Source organism: Phymastichus coffea, unplaced genomic scaffold (genome assembly GCF_024137745.1).
Source record: "Phymastichus coffea isolate CEN01 unplaced genomic scaffold, Cenicafe_Pcof_1.1 PCOF00011, whole genome shotgun sequence".
Lineage (NCBI taxonomy): Eukaryota > Metazoa > Arthropoda > Insecta > Hymenoptera > Eulophidae > Phymastichus > Phymastichus coffea.
Genome location: NW_026706822.1, coordinates 5,766,987 through 5,786,174, shown reverse-complemented (window position 1 = coordinate 5,786,174; position 19,188 = coordinate 5,766,987). Strand labels below are relative to the sequence as shown.

Sequence of the window (19,188 nt, the reverse complement as noted above, 5' to 3'; positions counted from 1 at the left end):
GAGGGGTATATTAGAGACAATGTCAATGAGATATTCATTTTTTTACAGAAAAGCAGTTTATTAAACTCGCTCTACCAAGGGTTAGGTGAGTTAGTTTACTTGGGGGTTGGTAGAGGGGGTTTCTGAGGGTTGTAGGATTTTCTTAGGATAGAGTACATCAAGGAGACAACAGGTAAGCCTATCTGGTTGAGATTTTACGTTCCTCATAGAAAAGCAATTGATTAAACTCGTTCTAACCAGCGTTAGGTAGGTTAGCCTGCTTGGGGATTGGTAGGGCGGTTTATGAGGGTTGTAAGGGTATCTGGAGATAGAGTACGTCAAGGAGAAAACAGATAAGCCTATCTGTGGTTAAGATCTTAGGTTCCTCATAGAAAAGCAGTCGATTAAACTCGCTCTACCCAGATTTATCGTAGGTAGGTTAGCCTGTTTGAGGGTTGGCAGGGGTGATTTTTAAGGGTTGTAAGGATTTGTGGGAGTGATATAATTTAGGTTAAAGGTAGGTTAGCCTGTCTATGGTATATATCTTAATTTTCTTGCAGAACAGTAGTTGATTGAAGTCGTTTGACATAAAATTCGACGTCAAAACTTTCAAAGCTGTATGTTCTGAGAGGTACAATATTTATGAAATCGAAAAACTTTAAAATACAATATCTCAAAGAAAAAATAAGCTATTTGAGAAAACTCAACAGTATTTGAAAGGGCTAGGCTGCTACTTAAAGATGTCGTTTACAGTTTTTTGTGTACAGAGAATGTCGTAGTGCTACATAACCTCAAATATAGGCAAAAATCGCTATTTTCGCACTTTTAAGTTAGGATATCTCAAAATCGTGACGTGTTGGAGAAATTCTGAGGCCGGATTCGGTTTCAGCGCCAAAAATTCTTCGGGGAACCATGTATGGTTTTCTTGTGCAAAAATCTTGTAGGACTGTGTAATTAATATGAAATGAGTAATGTGGCTGATAGGCTACATAACTTTTTGTATTTCCATTGAGTCTTTCGAATTCTAGTACGAATGTCATTCCTTGATTTCTCCGTATTTCAGATTTTGTCATCAAAAGTACCTAGCAATTTCATATACCTCGAAAATATTTTGGGTGAGGTTTCTCATTAATGAAAGTTTTAGTTCATTTACAATTTGGGATAAATGACATTTGAGTCATAACAGAATACTTAAAACGCCGATAGCCTTTCGAAACACGTTTATGCTGGAGTATTTGGTTATAATTGATTCCATCTTCCAATCAAGTAGTCTTTTCTTATAGGTCTGCACTCATTGAGAATGAATTGATAGTTGCCTGTGATATGGTTTACAACATATGTACATATTACACATACATGCATTCGGCAACCTTTTCATATCTTATGTTTTAAACCATCATGTATGTAGTCAGAACAGAATATTTAAGACCTGGATTGCGACTTATTAGAAACGTAGCTAATATTTTGAATTACATTTATACTGGAGCAAATGTTTATAATTAATCTTGTTGTTAATCAAATTGTCTCTTCTGACGGATCTTTACTGACCGACGACTAATTGATGACTGCCCGTGATATGGTTTACAACTTCTGTACAGAATACAGGTATCTGCTTTCGGTGACTTTGGATGAAGACGTTAATGGGCTGACAAAAATCTATTCCTATTAGAAACGCTATCCCAGCAGTCATCAAGTTAATAATAATAATTTGCTTTTCGTAAAGAGATTTCCTACACTTCCTCTTTTTTTCCATATTATATTTAAATATTAATTTCAAATAATCATGACTGTTCTGTTATTATATTAACTATCATTGAAAGTCGCCAAATGCAGTTGCGGATATCTAAGTCATTTTTGACGACATTGTTAATGCATATAAGAACATTTTGACTAATAGTGACAGTCGTCAAATGCACGAAAAGTCCTCAAATGCAGACAATGACACCTATAAAAGCAGTCGTCATAAGCTGGTAGTGATGAACACACACGCACACACACGCACACACACGCGCGCACACACACACACATCGTATTGTGTTAACATATTTCAGTCGAATAGTAATACAACTTTGTTAACATCGTATAATTTTTTGAATATCAATATTGTGTGATAATGGCAATCAAAATTCACAATGTCATGCAAAGTTTATTAAAAACATTCCATGTAACTGAAATAGTGGAAAATATACCAAAATTGATCGACGGAGAGAAACAGCTACACAATTATGTCGAAGATCCATTAAAAAAAATTATTGAAGGTAATTAATCAGGCGTTGAGTATGAAACAAGTGACAATTTATGTTTCCTAGATGATGATTTTGATATCAATCCAGAAGTGATTGACGATGGTTTTGAGGAAATACATGCTGAAGATTATGCTGAGGTGCCTAATTGTATTATAACTAATACAACAGTCGATGATGGATACAAAAGAAAAGCTGTTGAATACTAGGAAAGTTGAAAAAAAAAGTTGTCTTTAAGTTCCGCTCAAAGTAAGTATAAATTAGTCACGTTAGAACGTCAGTTGAGAATATGGAAACAGCAAATTTCCGCAGGTGGAAATAGAAGAGATAGTTTGTTTAAAATTTCAGAGTATACTCTACAACAAATTAAAAATGCTTTAAACCGGAAGTTAACAGTTCATGATTTAGATCTAAAAAGATGGGCTTTATAAAAGAAGCATGATTTGAATGTGTCTTGATTTAAAGCATCACCAAATTGGATATTGATATTTAAAGGAAAACATAAAATTGTATCACTTAAAATAACAAAACATGTAACAAAGGTATCTATTGATAATGAACCTAATCTACAGCTGAACTATCAAAATTTTGTTAATGAAGTGAAATCTGAACTATCAAAAAAAGAGCAAGTAATGTACTCGTATATAATTCTGATAAAAATGTGTTTAATTTAGAAATGTATACTGGCAGGACATTAAATGAGAAAGGAATAAAAATAGTTGAAACGGTTGTACAATCAATATCATCTACTATACTTAGTTATACCATATAACCGACAATATCTGCAGAAAGGTATGTTGCTCTCGCCTCTTCTTATGGTTTTAAAAGAACCATAAAAAACTTTTAAAAGCATACCAAAGGGCAAATTCGGGCCTACTCTTGTAAAAAGATTATTTTAAGCACCTAATATATATTTGCAAGCAAGTGTATCGGGAAAACTGTCGAGTGAATTACTTTTAACATGGTTAGGAAATGTCTTTTTTCCTAATTGTGGAAAAACTGCAGTTTTGTTACTAGACTCATGGAGTAGGCAATATGAACGCACAGTACGAGAAGTTATACCTCAAGATAAAAATTTTCGATTGATGACAATCCGTAAGGGTACCACAAAATTCAACCACTGGATGTAATTGGTTTTAGAATTTGGAAAAACTTTGTGCGGAAATTATCTGATGCTGTCATTTTATTTGGATCGGATATAAATTTACATGAAAGAAATAATATTATAAAATTACAATCTATTACACATAATCAATTATCTTCACCTACATTCCAAAACGTATTCAAATATGCTTAGTACAAGAGTAAATATTTGGATGAAAAACCTTCTAAACTCGATAATCCTGTAGAATATTGCTTTGCAATTGAAGAAGATCCTATCGGCAAGATTTGTGAATATATAGCAATTATGAAATGTGCATCGTGCAAGATCATGCACATTTCATAATTGCTATATTTTATAATTGTTTATATTTCATAATTGCTATTAAGACTATGCCTGCGGCATTTGTTACAATACAATCATTAACTTTAAAAATTTGATTGAATTTCAAGAAGGATATGATGATACCTTCAAACGTATTAATATTCTATTAATAAAATAAATAAACATACATCACTTGTCCTGAATCAACTTGTATAGGGGTGAATTTTTCTGCGGGTTACTCTGTCTACGGAAATATTTGTCAAGCGGTTGACCGACCTGGGGGTAAACCCGTCCGATAATCATTCATTGGGATGGAGGTGAAACTGTCTTGAGGATGAACTGGGGGCTTACGTTTATGAGGGTTAACATGACGAGTGGAGTTATTCAGGGTGTTTACGAGTAGGCTAATCGAGAGGTGAGGTTGATCAGAAGGTATACGGTTGGAATTAATCAGGGGATATGAAAGTGGGCTTGATGAGAGAATGAGGTTGATCAGACAGTATGCGAGTGGGATTGATTAGAGGGTGAGATTGATCACGGGGTATAAAAGTGGGGTTGATCAGGGGCTGAGGTTGATCGGGTGGTATGCGAGTGGGGCTAATCAGGAAGTTGATTAGGGGGTATGCGTATGGAGTTAATCACTGGGTGTCCAGGAGATATACCGAAACGCTTTAGGTTTATTCGTATTATTTTTCACAAGATATACGAGGTGTGTTCAAAAAGTAAGGTGACTTTGTATTTTTAAGAAAAAATATTTATTTATTTATCAATATTTATGTTGTCCCCTTCAAAGTAATCCCCCTGAGATACAATACACTTGTGCCAACGGTTTTTCCAATCCTCAAAGCACTTCTCATAAGCACTTTTCGGTATAGTCTTGAGCTCTTCCAGCGATGCAGTCTTTATTTCTTCAATCAAGGAAAAACGCCGTCCTTTCATGGGTCTCTTTAACTTTGGGAACAGGAAAAAGTCACACGGAGCCATATCTGGTGAATATGGAGGTTAGGGCATGAATACGGTATTGTTTTTGGCCAAAAAATTACGAACAAGCAACGACGAGTGTGCAGGTGCGTTATCGTGAAGCAAAAGCCATGAATTGTTTTTCCATAAATCGGGGCGTTTTTTTCGAATTCCTTCACGCAAACGTCGCATAACTTCAAGGTAATACTCCTTATTAACCGTACGACCTTGGGATAAGAACTCATGATGCACCACGCCCCTGCAATCACAGAAAACTGTAAGCAAAACCTTCACATTTGAACGAACTTGACGTGCTTTTTTCGCTCTTGGTGACGTTGAATGCTTCTAGGTGGACGATTGTGCTTTGGTTTCGACATCATAACCGTACACCCATGTTTCATCACCAGTTATGACCCTTTCAAGCAAACTTGGATCGTCGTTGACGTCGTTTAACAGCTCCTGAGCGATGTTCATGCGATTGTTTTTCTGGTCAAAGTTCAGCAGTTTTGAAATGAATTTTGCTGCCACCCGTATCATGCCCAAAATATTTGAAAAAATGTTATGACATGAGCCAATTGGTATGCCAACTTCATCAACAACTTCTCTAATTGTGATTCGGCGATCATTCAGAACCATTTTTCCACTTTTTTCACATTTTCAGCGATTGTTGACGTGCTGGGTCGACCGAAGCGTTCGTCATCTTCAACGTCTTCGCGGCCATTTTGGAAACACTTATACCACTCGCAAACACTTGTTTTTTTCATAGCAGACTCACCATAGACTTTTTGTAACATTTCACACACTTTGTTACACTTTATTTCATTTTTTACGAAAATTTAATACAAATTCTTTGATCCATTTCTTTTAAAAAACGAAAATCGCCGAGCTCATAAAAACACGTCAAACCTTAGCGACTACCGCAGACAAAGTAAACAGTGAATATAGCTGAAAATTTTATCATACTTCAGGGGCATGTATACCAACAGAATAAAAAAAAATTTTGACAATCGGACTCTCCAGACCTGCGAAATTTAAAAATTCCGGGTATTTTTTGAACACACCTCGTATTGTTTTTTTAATTTTTTTCTGATCCGTTTTTGAATTTGGACGGTAAAAATATATACTCTATATACAGTTTTACCCTTGTACAATGAAGGGCTAGCAACCTCCAAAGATAAAACCTGTATGGGTACGTTTCACTTTTATATATAATTTTTTTTGTCGAAAAATAGTCATAAATACCGAAGATATTGGTGTTACATGGTTTTGGATGGCTTTTGAGGGTGGTTTCCAGACTCCCAATTCTTTTTCTAGCACAAGAACAGTGTAATTCTCTCATCAACTTTTAAGCGTCATAGCAAATGAAAAATCAGCGAAATTGGTGATTGGCAACTATTCATATAGTATTAATAGGGTTTAGGGGTAGTTTACCCTCAAAATACATAAAAATAAAAAATCGCCGAAATACATCAATTTTATTTTATCATTTCTTAGATGAAAATTCATTTTTTAATTTTTTTATGATAATTTTGTGATTCTGTACACGAACAATCCACTCAAATGTAGTTTTTCCCCTGTACATCGTAGGGGTTGCAATCCCTTGAGTCTAAAACTATGCGGTTTCGTTGTTTTTTAAGTAAGAAAATTTTTCCATTTTGTTTCATCAAAAAAGATTCATTACAACCAAAGTTACTGGTGTGTAACTGTTTTTAGGGATGACTTGTGGATGGTTTTCACCCACTTAGACAATTACAACAAATTTGAAGGCGGACGGTTGTTAATGTTACCTTGTAAGTTAACTTTGGCATTTATAGTTTTACATTTAACTATCGTTCATTTTTTGAACTAAATAATAACTTATTACATCTGAAAAAGATAATTTATATATTAAAGTACGTATTAACTATAAGAAATAATGTTATATTCTTATTATATTAATCTATGTTTCGATGTGTTGATTAAGTAATATTATAAAAACATAATTCTCTCTCTAGTCCTTATTAAGTTTATAATAATATGAGAATAATTATAAACATTTTTAGAATAAAGTGATAGCAATAGAAATTTGTAAATTATTCTCAGAACGGAAAAACCAACGCATCTATACAATTTTATGAGGGAAAATTCTGTTATAAGGACCCGCCTACACGAAATAAATTCAGAAAATTTGAAAGTAGGAATCGGAACCAAGGCTATGCGTTTTCTTGGATGCAATCGTTACATTCGTTCGAATCCAGTCATAAACTTAAAACTATCTTTTTGTTTCTAATCATCACTGAGCAAGATAGAAAGAGAAAAACTGTAAAAAAGTACGTCAAATAAATTACTACCTTTTGAACTCTAAAAATTTTCTATCACTTTCTTCTTTTTAACTATCACTTAAACATAAGAAAATTGAGCTTCTTTCTCCTAATATAAACTTGGTTCTTGTAAAATCGAGTATTGTTTATAATCTTTCTATCTATCCAACCCTTGGCGAAGCTTCTCTGGCGTGCGCCTTTTTAAAGAGCAGTACGACAAAATCACTTCGTCATCCTATTTACCAATTCTAAGTTCCCCTAGGACATTGTATTAATCAATTATTCTTCGCACCTCTTGAAAGTAAAATCACAACTCTATATTATTTTACTTTGTTGCATTGCATAACATCAGTCGTCGATCGAAAATGAAAGCGTTAACATGACGAAACATACGGTTTCTAAAAAGTCTCTAAATTTATTGCAAATTTGCATTCAGCGTTAAAAAATACATAGAAATAAACTTATCTGTTCAAAAGATGAGATAATTTTTTTTGTGTGGACCTGTGTTATCAGATAATTATTGTTGATTCTAGACCTCAGCATAAACTAAAATCAGAATTTAATATAGAATCAATAATAATTACTATCCATGAGTTTCCAGATCTTCATTCCTTTATTATACATTAGGGGGGTTGGTGAGCGAAGCGAACAAAGAGGTACCCTAGTTCATATATATACAGGGTGTACCATTTTAAAGGAACCACCCTGAAACTATCTGCGGTTGGCGTTCTACAACAAAATTGTTCAAACAAAAGTTGTTTGGGACAATGAAGGACACCTTTCCCAGAAATCGGATTTGACCTTGAGATTGATTTTCAAGTTCAGTTCAAGGTCAAATTCATTTTTTGAAAAGAACCTATAATTTTGATCCCGGATTCGGAAAGAGCGAGAAATTCTACGTTCAGATAAGGTATTATGTGTGGGGTGCAGTTAATCCCCTCCCCCCCCCGTCAGGTCATGTAAGGGTCAAATTTATTATTTTCTTCATCTATGCACAGGGATGATCGAGCAAGGGTAAGATTAATTGTAATAACCCAATAACTTGCGGGTAATATCTTGCTCCCCAACCCAATAACTGGACGGTAATATCGCGCTGCAACACGATATCGGCCTTGACCGTCAAAATTACCCAGGGAGGCTTCGGTACCCAAACCACGTGAGAATCCAAATCATTGAACGAAGAGAGAGACGTCGACTACGAATATGTAGAAATCGTTGTCGCATTATGAGACAGAACAACGATGATCCACGAATTCTTATTGTTTTGACAATGGTTGATTTGGAGCATCATATCTCTTTGCGTGAAATTCAGAGACGTACTGGAATTCTAAGAACAACAGCCGGTAGAATTTTGCGGCTTCATAGATTTCATCCATATCACATAACTTTGACTCAAGCTTAGATGACAGATGATCTCCGCCGCAAACTCAAAATCTGTAATTGGGCACAAGCAAGGATTCGTGAAGATCCTGAATTTTTCAGATACGTAATGTTTTCGGACGAAGCTACATTTTATAATAATGGGCAACTCAATCGCCATAATAGTCATTATTAGTCTATTCAGAACCCTCATTGGGTAGGTCATGTTGATAATAATCAGTATAGATGGAGCCTCGTAGTTTGATGCGGTATAATAAATGGTTACCTGATAGGACCTTATTTTTTCGATGGGAATGTCAACGGCGCAGCATATCTTAATTTCCTGCAGAATGAATTACCAGAATTATTTTGTGGACTTAAAAACAAGACGACGATAATGACTTTAATAGGACGGTGCACCGTGTCATCGCTCACTAATAGTCACTAATAGTTCGTTAGTCACTTCTTGAACCAGCGATACCGAAGACGATGGATAGGCATTGGTAGTGACATTACTGAGTGGTGTCCAAGATCACCAGATCTAACAACTCCAGATTTCTTTTTATGGGGGTATTTGAAAAGTATTGTTTATGCACAGCAACCAACAATATGGCAAGATATGATGCAACGCATCATACAAGCTTGTAGAGCTATTCCGCGTCACGTTTTGTTGTCCACAGTTGAAAACTTCAAATGAGGAATTCAACCCTGCATACATATGAACGGCGGTATTTTTGAACATTTTATGAGATAAATGTTTGTGTTACAACCTTGACCATAACTCTATCTGTAGTCATCGTCTTGTCTTCATTGGCTGGGCATTCCCACCTTGCCTTAATTGGCTAGGTAATTAATACCTTGCTTTCATTGGCTGGGTAGCCAACGTCTTGTCTTGATCGGCTCAGCATTCTCACCTTGCCTAGATAGACTGGACACTCCCTCTTTGCATATATTGGTTAAATTGGTTCACGGTACTAAATGTGACATGAACACACGTAATAATTAAATCAAAAACGACCTTGATAATCGAACTTTTATTTATCTTGGGTATTGGATTATTTTTATCATTATTATTATTATTTTTTTTTTATTTTACAAGATGTTGCGGAATCCTGTTTGCGGATTACCCTTAGTCTTTCTAACTAAGAAGTTATGTGGGACTCCCCCCCAAAAAAATAGACCTACTCACTAAACCGCCATCTCCTTCGTGTCCTTCCCTAGCCAGGGACTATGTTGATATTACTTCTGACTGGAGGTTCTGTCTGTGTTCGTCCGTTCGTGTCGTTCCTCCGTATCTAGTTACGTCGCATTACTTCGTCTGCTGAGTCATTTGCTCAACCATTCATCCGCGGTCTTACGTCTCAGTATAGTTTCCGTATAGGTAGCGACTAAGCGCCACCATTCAGGTTCACGCAACATCAGAGCCACGATGTTATCAGGGGTGATGCTGCCGACGGTTTCTTCCAGTTCCTGTCTAAGTTTTGTCCAGCGAAAAACGTGTGATCCGCGTCGTCCCATTCGTGTCCACAGTACTTATAGTCGGGTGTTCGTACTCTGTTCATATTATAATGGTACCGTTGGAAGTGCCCGTGGCATGTCAAGAGCTGGGTGACGTAGAAATTTACATCATCAAATTTCCTTCCGAGCCACCGCCTCAAGTTCCGTATTAATCGTCTCGTCCAGTTACCACTTCGTTCCTCTGTCCATCGGCCTTGCCAAATGTCAATTGTCCTGTCGCGCTCAGCCATTGCCGCGTTCTTTCGTCCTATGTCCGCGCTGCTCCCGTAGATCCTTTTGCGTTCAAAGGTCAGAAGATCTACGGGTATTACGCCAGCCACTACCAAAACAGCCTGCGCAGAGACTTTTCGGTAGGAGCAAGCGATTCGGAGTGCGCCCTGTCTCCGTACCATCATTATCGACTTACAGTATTTCTTTGTCTTCAGGGAGTCTGCCCATATTTCCGCGCCGTATAGAAGCATCGAATGAGCTGTCGCCATTAACAGTCGTCGTTTTTCCGATCTCGGTCGCGTCGTATTTGCCATCAGGCGACTTAAGGATGCTATCCTCTCGCCACTTTCCGGGTTGTTTTCTGTATATGAGGCCAGAAGGTCATCTTCGTATATCGAGGGTTACCCAAGGTACTTGACTTCCCTCTTGGTCTCCATCTTGCATGTCCCCACCCTCATGTGCAGTATCGTCTGTATGCGTCTTCTCGTGAGAAACATCAGTTCCGTTTTTTTCCGTTGCGAGTTGTAGTTCGTGGTCTGTCATCCATCGTCCGACTCGTCTCATAGTCTCGTTCAACGCCAGCTGTGCCAGCTCGGGGGACCTCTCCGTAATCACCGCCGCCACGTCATCAGCGTAGGCAACGAGGGTCACTCCGAGCGGCATCCCAAGACGAAGCAAGCTATCGCATAAGCCATACCAGAAGTCAGGTCTCAGTATTGACCCCTGTGCCACACCAGCGGTGATCTGTCTCGTTACTTGTCCTTTGATCGTCTCGTACGTTATCCGTCTGTTTTTTAGGTAATCCTCCGCAACCCGAAGCAGATATAGCGGGATCCCGAAATTGCTTTTCAGCGCCTCCAAGATATCCTTCTACCTGGCCGAGTTAAAAGCATTTTTAATGTCGCAACACCATAGGTCGCGCTGCGTGGCAGTGTCTGTCTAGTTCCAGGAAAGAGTCGACCTCCTTTTGGATCGCTCCAATTGTCGACCCCTCCTGAAACCGAACTAAAAATCTGATAAACCCCCTCCGGTCTGTATCGCGTCCATCAGTCTCGGTCTCAGTAATTGTTCAAAGAGTTTACCAGTCGTGTCAAGTAAGCTCAACGGTCGGTAAGCCGAAGGCGTGTTAGGATCGCTCCTACCTTTTGGGATAAGAACGAGCCTTGCCACCCTCCACCGGTCGCAGAACGTTCCTGTCGTTAAGCACGTGTTGTACAGGTCGAGGAGTATCTTCGGCCGTAGACGAGTCACAAGCCGGAGGATCTCGGATGGTACTCCGTCCGGTCCCGGTGCCTTACCCGTCTTCATCGCATTCGTTGCTCTGATGAGCTCCTCAGCGGCAATGGAGGAGGGCATTTGTTCGTCCACGTCATCCATTACGTTTGTCCTAATCGGGTGCGTCGGAAACAATCCGTCAACAATCCGTCCTGCTGTTTCGGCATCTTTAAGTTCCGATGAGACTCGGGTCCCTAGTTTCCGGGTCACGATCTTGTAGCCGGTTCCCCAGGGATCCTCGTTCACCTCCTCGCAGAGCTTCCTCCAGCATCGCGTCTTGCTGTCTCGTATTGCTTTCGTCAGCGTCTTCCGTGCTGTTTTGTATATGGATTGGAGGTTTTCCCTTTCGGGTCCGCCCCCTGCTCTTGTCACTCGTCGCCGATTTGTCAGGAATATCCTGCGTAACTCGGTTATTTCGTTCGTCCACCAATATTGTGGTTGTCTTTGTTGTATCTATCGACGTTTCGGCATTGTGCTTCTGCACAAGCTGTCCATTAATTTGGCCGCCTCGTCTGTCAGTCTTTCCGCTTTTTGCCGGCCTGTTAGTTCTGGGGGAATTCTCAGCCCTGGAGCTGGTGCTGCCGTTAACTCCTCCGAAAATTTTCGTCCGTCGAGTTTACGTAGATTCCACCGCGTGGGTGTGTCTCGTTTCCCTCCATCCCACCATTTCGAAGACGATGTACAGGTGATCGCTAGCTGTGTAGTCTTCGATCATCCGCCGTCCTCTTAGCCGTGGCAGGATTCTGTTCGACGTCACTGTGACGTCGGGGATGGAGTCTCTGACACCTGGCCGTCTGTACGTCGGCGTATGTCCCGTATTCACTACTGCAAGGTCGAGCCTTGCGGCTATTTCCAGCAGTAGTCGTCAGCGTCGATTCGTTTCGTTCATTCCCCACTCGGTCGCCCTCGCGTTAAAATCTCCCGCAACGATGATATCCCCGGGCAGATATTATTATTATTATTATTATTATTATTTGTCAATGTATGTGTCGCGAGGACAGGTGTGTGCAAATGAATAAACGTTATGTACGTTAAGAAGTCTTTATTATAATGCGTTCTCAAAAGCTCGCCTCGATTTAAGTAGCTGTATGTGTCGCGCTCGAACTAACTCGACGGACTGTCTCTACAGCGCTAGGCGGCGTCCTTAGCATGGGAGGGGAGGATTAGAGCGGGCATGAAGGCGGGAGCATTCAAATATTTTACACTCCCTCCCTACCGTCTTCATCCTGATCTATTTCTCGCCTCGTTATTAGTATGCCTCTTCATGTAGTAACAAATGTCTCGCCATCATTAAATAAATATCTCGCCATCATTAAATAAATATCTCGCCTCTATGTTTTCTCATCCAGTTATTTGTTTGCCCTCGTAGCTCTCCCCCTGATCTGCGCCTATTTAGAGACTGGAACACAATAGAAACGGAAATTATTAATTATTGATATTCATAATCTTATGCATGAGTTCGTTATGCAAGTCGCGCGCCAGAGGATAGTGAATATGTCAGCCAGTTGATCTCTAGATCTCACCCACTGCAGTTTGACTAAATTTTTAGCAATGCATTGTTTAACAAAATGCTCTTTAATCTCAATCATGTGTCTTATTTTATTCCCACCTTCAGTTTCCGCAGTTGCAATAGCTGCTTTGTTATCGCACCACAGTTTCATAGGAAGCAGCAATTTTTCATGCTCTTTAATAATCAGCCGAAGAGAATTATAGGGTGATAACAATTCTTTAGTTGCATCACACATGGCTACATACTCAGCATCTCTGGTGGCCAGACTGACATAGGTTTGTTTGTGAGTTCGCCAAAGAATGGTATCACCGAATAATTTGATAAGGAAGCCACACGTTGTGACGGAATTTTTGCAATCGGCGAAACTGGAATCAGAATATCCGTCCAGATTTTCTAACTCACCTCTATATATCAATCCCAACGATTTTGTACCTTTTAGATAACGGAAAAGCCTTTTTACCATTGCCCAATCACTCTCTTTCGGGTCGACTTGATGTCGACTTAAAACGTTGACAGTATATGAGATGTCTGGCCTTGTCACACCTGCCAGGTAGAGTAAGCTTCCCACCGCTTCTCTATACGGGTAGTTTTGGGCACTTTGAGTTTTCTCGAGAGTCGCATCGTCAACTTCGATTTCTCGTAATTTTCGCTCTCGGTTAGCTACTTGTGTCGTAACCATTGGGGTGGTTTTTGGACGAGAGTCTTCAAAGCCAAATCTTTTTAATATTTTGTCTACATACTTTTCTTGACTCAGTACAATAGTTTTCTTTTCCCGGTCTCGCCTCAAGCTAATGCCCAGGAATTCTTTTGGCTCACCTAAATCGGTCATCTCAAATACTTTGCTCAATTTATTTATTACTTCTCTCAATTTCTTCATACAGTTGCTCACCATTAATATGTTGTCTACGTACAGAAGCAGAAATAAAATCATATCTGCCTCAGTCCAGACATACAGACAAGGTTCCAATTCAGAATTTTTCAGGCCCATTTTCAATACTTCTTGTGTGATCCGATCGTACCATTTTTTAGGACTAACTCGTAATCCATATAGAGCACGCTCCAATAAACACACCTTTTCTTTTCTGAATTTTTCCGAACAGTTCACACCTTCAGGCAGTTCCATGAAAATTTTCTCATCTAGAAATCCATTTAGAAATGCAGTTTTAACGTCAAGTTGTCGAATTTCGTAGTTGTATTTGTTTGCTATAGCAAGTACAATTCTCACCAAAGTCACCCTCGACACTGGAGCATAAGTTTCTCTTAATTCATATATGTTTTGGTCCTTAAAACCTCGCACCACTAATCTCGCTCTGTGCCTGACGTTATCGTCGGCACCAAATTTTCGTTTGAAAATCCATCGTGAATCCATCGGAGAAATAACTTTACCTTCCTTTGCTTTCAACGGTCAGTCAACAATTTTCCACACCTCATTTTTGTACATTGATTTTAACTCATCTTCAATTGCCGACATCCATTTGTGTTTTTCCTTGGAACTCATTGCTTCTTTATAATTTGCCGGATCTGAATTTATATTACACAGAAGTGCGAAATAAATTTCCTCTCGCCTTATCTTGTCTTGAGAGAAGTCGTTCAAGTCGGATGTACTCTCAAAGTTACCAACAAATTGTACATTGGTTTTCCATTCTTCATTAATTTGAAGTTCCGTAAAATTGTTGTCTTTTATTCGTTTGTCTACACTAATTGAGTCATTTACGGATTGCTTTTTGGGTCTTCCTCGTTTACGCACTTTCTCTCCCTCCGTTCTTGGCATCTCTCCTTGTCTCTCTCCTTCACCTTCGAACTCAACAAACCATTTGGATTTGTCTACTTCTTCTAATACAGGTGGCATGTTTGCAATAGAATTCTTTTCGTATTTATAGCCATACACCAATTTTTCATTGAATTGTGCATTTCTATTTTCGTAAAATTTCCCATCTTCCGGTCTCAAAAATTGATAGCCCGTAGGCGTGTATCCCACCAAGATAACTCGCCTGCCTTCAGCCTTGAATTTAAAACCCACCTTTCTGTGAACTTTTATGTATGCTAAACACCCAAATCTTTTAATTTGATCTATGTTAAAGGGGTGATTAGGTGCGAATTTTTGCAAAGGGGCGATCATATTATTCGCAGAATGTGGTGTTCGATTATATGCATATACTGCAGCATTCATGGCCAAGTCCCACAGATGTTCAGGGAGCTTGGCATCGAACATGTATGCTCTTATCTTATTTTGAATTGTTAAATTAAAACGTTCACTCACACCATTGTGTTGAGGGGTATCCGGGGAAGCTAGTTGCGATTCCGCACCTAATTTACGCAACACCTCTACTGTGTATTCACCGGTATACTCTGTACCTTGGTCGGTTCTCAGATAACACCTTTGCATTGTACCTCAATAAATTTCTGGCGCTTCTTACAAACATTTCGAAGCAATGACCCGTTTCACTCTTAGCTTTCATGCCGTAAGTCATAGCTAACCTGGAATAATCGTCAACAAATACGGAAATGTATTTGTAATCCGACGGACAGGAGGGTATTGTAATCGGTCCCATCACGTCGAAGTGAATTATTTGTAACGGAGCGGTGGCGCGAGTACGCATCGTATTGAAAGGTAATTTTTTGAATTTGGCAATCTGACACACCTCACAATCTAATATATAGTTATCAAACACGGCTTCATTAAAAACTTTATTATCTGGGAATCTCGCCTGTAAAGCCTTTAAATAAGCAATTGATGCATGCCCGAATCTAACGTGCCACAACATTGCCTTGTTTTTATTTTTAAACTTTTTATTTTCAACCGAGAAAGGTGATTCTATCTCGGTGATTTCAACTGCGGGCAAGTCATCAATATTATGAAATTTTCTGTCCCATATCGTGATGTCGAAATTTGACATTTCGTAAGGCTTATGTTCTGATATATTGCTCACCTCGGATTTGTTTTTTGTGTCAATGTTAATTAAAGTTTCGCTCGCCTCGTTAACCAAAACTTTATCTGAAGTCGCTTCTTTATTTTCTGTGACTTGGGTTTCTATTGTTTCTCGCATTTTCTCTCTCGTGGTAGCGCTCCTCGTCATGTGCCTTTTTGGGATCGCTTCTACCATATTCGCCAGAATACGCTCACCTAGTAAATCTGACTTATGTTCGTTGTTATCAACGTTATTAATTTTCAGTTCAACTACCCAGTACGGACTCTCATATGTACCTCTAATTAGTGATTCATTCGAAAGGGGATCAAAAATATTTATTCTTTTATTGTCTAGATATATGGCTAATCCCATCTCTGCAAACTTTCGCAATGACAATAAATTCTCTTGCAGGGCTTCAGCAAATATTACCTTGTCTATCAACATTTTCTCGCCGTTTTCTAATTTTAGTTCGAAATCACCCACTCCCTCCGTTTTCAAATCGGCTGAATCATTTTTATTTGCACATTTAATTGTACCCAAATCCGAAAGATCCAGTGATTTGAAAATGATTTTGGATTTAGTCAAATGTTCTGTCGCACCAGAGTCAGCTATGAATCTATGAACATATTTTTCCAAATCACTTTGGTCATATATCGTGTGAAAAGCTTGATATTTCGAATTGCTGATATTTGATACTAACTCGCCTTCGCATGTGTACTTAGCTTTAGGATGCTCAATTGAGCACTCACCTTGGTTGCAGTTTCCTCCAGAGTTTTCGATCGTTGGTTGGTTGGAGTTTCCTTGTTGATTACCGCCTTTATTGCTATCGTTGTTGTTTCCCTGATTGCCACGGTAACCACCTCTACCTCTTTCCCTAAAGCTACCTCTGAATCTACCTCGCGCACCTCCTCTGAATTTTCCCCGTTTGGAAATTCCGTCGTTTTCGTTCTCACCGTTATATTTCCTTTTCTTCCCTCTCGCGTGTCCTCTAGAGTACCCGTGAAAATTACGCGAATTGTTAAAATTTGAATTACCTCGTCTCGAATTTCCTCTGTTGGAAGTGTTCGGGTGCTCGGGACACTGGAAGCTGATGTGCCCCAGCTTGTTACATTTGTAGCACACCTTGCTGCCCCGATTGGGGCAGTTTCTTCCAATGTGGCTGTAGCTACCGCATTCGTAGCAGTAGTCACCTCGATTTCCTTGTCTACTTCCCCTCGCCCCGGTATAGTTCGCGGATCTCACCACATTTGTAGCACTCGCACCTTGGTTTCTCGTCGCCTCTTCCTGTAGGACAAGAACTTTGAGTTCTTCGTATGTGAGATTTCGCCCTTTTGTTGTTTTAGTCAAGAATTCGATATTTTGTATCGAAGGGACAGAAACCATAACTGCTCCGAAAAACGCATCTCTTTTCTCATCATCCGACAGAGGGGTTGCACCAGGGCAATTCTCATAGTTTCTAATCGTATCTTCGAAGTTTTCACAAAATTCGGCAGCCTTTGTCTTTCCAATAATATATTGCATAGTGTAAATTGTTTTTCTAACAGATTGGGAAGTTACATTATTTTCACACCTTTTAAATTCTTTCAAAGTTTTCAAAATTCCAATAGGTTCTTTCAAGTTTATGATTTTATTGTGATAATTTGAATCCAAATGATTTATTAAAATATCTCTGACCTTAAATTTTTGTTCCTCTAAAATTTTTGTTTCAAATTTGGAAAAATCAGTTTTCTCATCTATTATGTACTGCAAATTATTTGCTCTCAATTCCGAAGAAAAGTAATCAAGAAACAATTCAAATTTCATGTTGTTGTTCAGTTTGTAATCTCTTTTAAAATTACTCGCACCTTTGTTCAAGAATTCTAATTTCAATGTATTTTTCAAATCCTCTACTGTAATTTCATTTTGATTACTTTTCTTGGTGGCCCTTTTTACTTCTGATTCAATTAGTTTTTGAATTTTGTTATGCAAAGTTAATTTATCCTCGCCGTTCTGGAAACTCCCTCTGTCAGTGATTGTACTTTGGGCTAGTCCGTTTCTCACCTGATTATATTGTATCGCACCTTGATTTTCCACACCTTGTGTGTTTTTATTCTCGTCAACCGGTATTTCGGACTGGACTTCGTTTTTCTCGTCTTTGGGACATGAATACACACCATCGGGTGATCTCTTTTCAGATTCACACAAATATTCGAGGCCTTCCTGTATCTCGCCGATTTGTTTGTTTATAGAGGCCATTTGTTCTTTTGTGTCGTCCATGTGCTCGTTAATCTGAGCTCTGTCCAAGTTATATTTTCTCACCTCATCAGTTAATTTTTCTATGTTTTTATTATGTGTCTTAGTGCTTGCTTCCATAATTTCGGTCAGTTTGTTGATAATCGATTTTATTTCCCCTATCTGGGTTTCTTGTCGAGCCACTTTTCTGGAAACTACAATAATGTTTTCATTGTCGCTCTTATTCGTATCTATTTTAAAATGAGTATGCTCTGATTCCTTTAAATTTTCGACATTATATTTATTCCCTAAATTAACCTTTTTATCAGATATAATGGATGGAGGTGGTTTACCGCTTTTGACCAATTTCTTTATCTCGTCGAGCTCTTTCAGAACAGTCTCCTGTCCTCTCTCCTTTGACTCGTCACTCGCCTTTATTCCGGTACCGGAGTTCTCACCCTCACCTTTCTCGTCTTGTCTCTCCTTATTCTCATCGTTTCTCTCCTCGTTATTAGTCTCATCTTTTCTCTCCTCCGTTTGTTCCTCGCCTGCGCTCCTTTCCACACCTTTGAGCTCGACGATGTTTGGCTCGATTTTGTTTTGGTCTGGCATTATTGCCGGAATGTTCTCAAGCAGGTGATCGTCGACCCACTTCTCCAGGAGAGTCCAGTTTGCTTCAGTTGGACTTGGGAACATTCTCTTGGCTGTAAATCAATTAATTTTAATATTTTTGACAGACAATCATAAACATGCATTCTTATGCACTCATGTAAGTACACGAGTATGCGTGTTGGATTGTCTATTTGTCTCGTGCTCGGTTGACAGTAACAACAAGTATGGCCGAAAACGAGAGGAGTCGAGCAAGTAAAAGTCCGATACTTCAAGACTTCACTCACACGCTCCGATCGACTGAACACACCTCCTGAACTTCAGGTTTGTGTGTGCGACCGACCACGAGCCTTTATTATTTTGTGTTGTAAAAAAAATTCGAATTTTTAAGTTTTTGATACAATAAATTATAGAGTCTTGTTTTATGGCAATTGCTATATCATCAATCTCACCGTTAGATATTTTGTTTAACTCACCACTAAAATATATTTGGCCTTATTTACACTCGATTTTTAATTTTTCTTCCTGCAGGCTGAGTGTGATTTTCTCGCCTTTGTGTAGTTCGGATAATCGGAAAGTTTCCTCTAAGAATTTCCATACATCTTTCAATGATGGTTCAGCTGTGGAAATTCGATTTTAATTAGTTTTTTTTCATCTTTAATTTTAATTCAGATTTTGT

At 38.9% G+C, this 19,188-nt stretch overlaps 1 protein-coding gene across 9 annotated transcripts in view; it reads right to left on the bottom strand.

Moving 5' to 3' along the window:
• LOC131672018 (uncharacterized) overlaps positions 1-19,188 on the bottom strand; it is a 769,953-nt gene that overhangs the window by 505,150 nt on the left and 245,615 nt on the right. The window lies entirely within an intron of this gene.